The sequence below is a fragment of the Bos mutus genome, chromosome 10, assembly GCF_027580195.1.
Source record: "Bos mutus isolate GX-2022 chromosome 10, NWIPB_WYAK_1.1, whole genome shotgun sequence".
NCBI classification, from domain to species: Eukaryota; Metazoa; Chordata; class Mammalia; order Artiodactyla; family Bovidae; genus Bos; species Bos mutus.
The window spans coordinates 92,372,812-92,378,075 of NC_091626.1; the positions used below are offsets into that span (position 1 = coordinate 92,372,812).

The 5,264-nt window shown below is 39.2% G+C and overlaps 1 pseudogene; it reads right to left on the reverse strand.

The window, feature by feature from the left end:
- Positions 1-1,069: 1,069 nt before the first annotated feature.
- LOC102286154 (zinc finger protein 639-like) lies at positions 1,070-3,027 on the reverse strand (annotated as a pseudogene).
- Between the last annotated feature and the right edge of the window lie 2,237 nt (positions 3,028-5,264).

Sequence of the window (5,264 nt, forward strand, 5' to 3'; positions counted from 1 at the left end):
TCAATGGACATGAGTTTGAGTAAATTCCAGGAGTGGAGATTGACAGGGAGGCCTGGTGTGCTGCAGTCCATGGGGTTGCAAAGAGTTGAACATGACTGAGCGACTGAACTGAACTGAACTGGTGGGTTGGATGGTAAAGAATTTGCCTTCAATGCAAGAGACTTTGGTTCAGTCCCTGGGTTGGGAAGATCCTCTGGAGAAGGGAATGGCTACCCACTCCAGTATTCTTGCCTGAAGAATTCCATAGACAGAGGAGACTGGCAGGCTACAGTCCACGGTGTTGTAAAAGACTGGACTGAGCAACTACATTTTCACTTTTTCTTTTAACTTTCTTTTTCTGACCCTCTATGTTTATGGCATTTGTCTTTCAATGAAAGAAAGCATTTTGTTAATTATAAAGAAATGTATCATTTCACTTAAATGTAATAAATATAGGTAGTCTTCAGTATAATATAAAAGTAAAAGCATCATAAAACAAATAAAATGAATACTGAAAACAAAGTCTTCTTGGAGATGCTGTTGTTGTTAAGTGGCTAAGGTATGTCTGGCTCTTTGTGACCCCAGGGACTGCAGCAAGCCAGGCTTCCCTGTCCTTCATTATCTCCCTGAGTTTTCTCAAACTCATGTCCATTGAGTTGGTGATGCCATCCAACCATCTCATCCTCTGTTGTCGCCTTCTTCTCCAGCCTTCAATCTTTCCCAGCATCAGAGTTTTTCCAATGAGTCAACTCTTCACATCAGATGGCCAAAGAATTGGAGCCTCAACTTCAGCATCAATCCTTACAATGAATATTTAAGGGTGCTTTCCTCTAGGATTGACTGGTGTGTTCTCCTTGCTGTCCAAGGGACTCTCAAGGGTCTTCTCCAATACCACAATTTGAAAGCATCAATTCTTTGGCACTAAGCCTTCTTTATGGTCCAACTGTCACATCCGTATATCCTGGAAAAAACATAGCTTTGACTATATGGACTTTTGTCAGCAAAGTGATGTCTCTGCCTTTTTTTTTTTTTTTTTAACATTGCCAAAGTAGTTATTTCACATCAACATTATGGAATTTAAAGAGAACAATCAAGGTGTCTTGTGGATTGGAAATTGACTTATTAATTCCCTTTCATTTCCAAACTTCATCAAGCATTCACCACAGTTATGAGGTAAATCAGCTGAATGTTTGTGATCTAGATGAATTTTAAAATCTTCAGTCTCTCCTGCTGAATATTCAGAGTATTGACATAAGCAAATCCCTTCAGATAAATGTGATTTAAGTGTTTGCAATATTCTAGCATACTTGAGAAGCCCTTCCCACAGTCATCACAAACATGTGGAAAGAATGTATTATGTCCAATAGCAACATATCTGTTAACATTTGTATGAAGTCTACTCTGAAACCCACATACTTGACTAACAAAGAAGTCTTTACATTTGTCAGGTGTGATTTTGTTTAAGAGGCTCTATTGTCCATATTCTCCATTGTTATACTTATTACTTTATTAATTAACTGCATGCTCATTTAACACATGGCTATACAAGCCTTCTGGATCATTCGCTTCATGTTCACAGAATAGACACAAGTACTGTTCATCACAGCTGTGCTCCTGGAAATGTAGGTAGAGTTCCTGCTCTAGGAGAACTGTACGTCACACTTCTCACACCCATAAAGGTGATCACTAAAATGGGTGTCTGCAATGTGCCCGCTCGGGGTCTCAAAAATTACATTTTTTTTAAATTAATTAATTTATTTTAACCACTCAATATTGTGGTGGTTTTTGCCATACACTGACATGAATCAGCCATGGGTGTACATATGTCCCCCATCATGAACCCCCGTCCCACCTCCCTCCCCATTCCATCCCTCAGGGTCATCCCAGTGCACCAGCCCTGAGCGCCCTGTCTCATGCATCAAACCTGGACTGGTGATCTACTTCACATATGGTAATATACATGTTTCAATGCTATTCTCTCAAATCATGCCACCTTCGCCTTCTCCCACAGAGTCCAAAAGTCTGTTCTTTACATCTGTGTCTCTTTTGCTGTCTCACATAAAGGGTCATCATTACTATCTTTCTAAATTCCATATATATGCATTAATATACTGTTTTGGTATTTTTCTTTCTGATTTACTTCACTCTGTATAATAGGCTCCAGTTTCATCCACCTCATTAGAACTGATTCAAATGCACTCTTTTTGATACCTGACTAATATTCCATTGTGTACATGTACCACAGCTTTCTGTCTTATAATCACAGTATTTACAAATGTCGGGATCCTCTTCATGCAGTTTGGATGTTTGATCAGAAGCTGGTAGTGAAACTTTCTCTGCAGACTCAGCACACCTTTGAATAAGTATGCTTCAAGATCATATGCTGCTTTAAATCAGAAAAATATCTTCTGTTGGATTCACAAAGTTCACATTTATAGGGGTCACTGCTATTAGCTCTCAATAAGGTCATTTCTGCTGGGCAGTCACATTCAAAGCTTGGCTCTTGCCAATAATTTTGCAAGGTTTAGCTGGTGACTCTTCATCAGTTTCATCTCGGAGAGTCTCAGAGGATTTGTTTCCTGTCTCCATATCATAATCTTCAGAAATTTCATGCACGTCTGCGGCAACTGAAACATCTTCAGTAGTGGAACTTCAGTGGGGCTGTCTTCTTGAGTTTGCTGGTGGGCTGATTCAGGAGAGTCAAACTCTTCATCACAGATTTCAATATCAGCAGATTTTTCTGTAGGAAAGGCAGTGTGGTCTATAATTCTAAGTACAGGACCGGGAACCAGGTTGTATTGATTTCTGTTTCTGACCTTGATTCCATCTGTAAATTTTGGCAAGTCATTTGATGTCTCTGTATCTGAATCATCATCTTTATTGTCAAAATATTTTGTCTGGTTGTCTCATAGAACACTGTAACAATGATCAAAAAAAAAAAAAAAAAATTCCACTGAACCTATCTGCAATTCTGCTTATTCCAGAGGAATCTGAATAAGTAGAAAGATGTGAAGTCTTCCTTTTTCTTTTTGTAGGATATTCATTCATATCTTTTAAATTTGCTGTAATGTTTAATACTTGAGTGAGGAAAAAATAAATTACAGAGAAGTTTTCACAGATGGTAAAATATGCACTCCACATCTGTGCCACAAGCCGTAGGGGCCCCCAAGATGGCGGGAGGTGAGGAGCTGAGGAGGTGAGAATCGGGGCCTAGGAGGGACCATAGGCCTCCAGCCCCGGGGGTGGTCTGGTGGCCCATGACCCCTACAGGCACCTCTGTACCAACACAAATTCCTTCAGGGCATGTCTCTGCTTTTCAATATGCTATCTACATTAGTTGTCATAGTCTTTCTTTCAAGGAGCAAGCATCTTTTAATATCATGGCTGCAGTCACCATCACAGTGATTTCGGAGCCCAAGAAAATAAAGTCTGACACTGTTTCCATTTTTCCCCATCTATTTGCCATGAAGTGATGAGACCCAAAGCCATGATCTTAATTTTTGGAGTGTTAAGCCAGCTTTTTCACCCTCCTCTTTCACTTTCATCAAGAGACTGTTTAGTTTCTCTTGCTTTCTGCCACTAAAGTGGTATCATCGGCATATCTGAGGTTGTTGAAATTTCTTCTGGCAATCTTGATTTCAGCTTGTGATTCATCCAGCCCGGCATTTCACATGATGTATCCTGCATATAAGTTATATAAGCAGGGTGACAATATACAGCCTTGACATACTCTTTTCTCAATTTGGGACCAGTCCATTTTTCCATGTCCAGTTCTAACTGTTGACTCTTGTCCTGCACATAGGTTTCTCAGGAGACAGGAAAGGTGGTCTGGTATTCCCATCTATTTAAGGAATTTCCACAGTTTGTTGTGCTCCACCCAGTCAAAGGCTTACCAGAAGTAGATGCTTTTTCTGGAATTCCCTTGCTTTTTCTATGATCCTGGATTCTTTATCTCTATTGGAGACAAAACTCATTATCAGATTGAAAGTTTGTTTCATATCAACAAAAGATTTCCTAATAACTGATACAAACATATTCAAGGATTTTAGAATGAAGGAAATAAGTAATTTCACATTCCTAACTTTAATAATCTCCTTGAGGCTACTTTAGCTTTCAAAATAAGGGAATGTATAGACTAAGAAGAGGAAGGATAATTAAAATATATAATAAAAGGTAATATAGTAAAGATAATTTTTAAACTTCAAATAAAGGTTACCAAAATGTTACATTAAATTTTATTTCAAATAATTATGACATCCTTCTAGGTTAGATTATAACAATGACCCAACAGTACAATTACAATGTATCCACATTTACGTGGTTCTTTTAAAAAAAAAAATCACAATTCCAAAATCAATAGCAGTTTTAAGACCAGAAGGGAAATATACAGTGGGAAATTTCAGTCTGTTAGGATTAAGGAAGACAGACCAGTTCCATACGTATACATGAACTCATGCTTAATGACCCCAGTAACGACACTAGTCTTTAATACTTCATCTCTAGAGTGTTTTCCCAACCTTCTCTAGTTAATCAGTCAGTCAGTTCAGTCGCTCAGTTATGTTTGACTCCTTGCAACCCCATGGACTGCAGCATGCCAGGCCTCCCCGTCCATCATCAACTCCCGGAGTTTACTCAAACTCATGTCCATCTAGTTAGTGATGCCATCCAACCATCTCATCTTCTGTCATCCCGTTCTCCTCCCACCTTCAATCTTTCCTAGCATCAGGGTCTTTTCAAATGAGTCAGTTATTCACATCAGATGGCCAAAGTATTGGAATTTCAGCTTTAGCATCAGTCCTTCCAATGAATATTCAGAACTGATTTCCTTTAGAATGGACTGGTTGGATCTCCTTGCAGTCCAAGGGACTCTCAAGAGTCTTCTCCAAAACCACAGTTCAAAAGCATCAATTCTTCAGCTCTTAGCTTTCTTTATAGTCCAACTCTCACATTCATACATGACTACTGGAAAAACGATATTCTTGACTAGATGGACTTTGTTGGCAAAGCAGTATCTCTGCTTTTTAATATGCTGTCTAGGTTGGTCAAAACTTCTCTTCCAAGGTCATAACTTTTCTTTTCTGGTTAATAAGGACAGACAAATCCTGCTGGGCCCTTCAAGGATTTCCAATAACATTTCTGTCATTTGGAGCCTCCCTAAAATCCCAAAAGCATTTGCTTCTTTAAGAATTTCAGTTCAGTTCAGTCACTCAATCACGTCCGACTCTTTGCGACCCCATGAATTGCAGCACGCCAGGCCTCCCTGTCCATCACCATCTCCTGGAGTT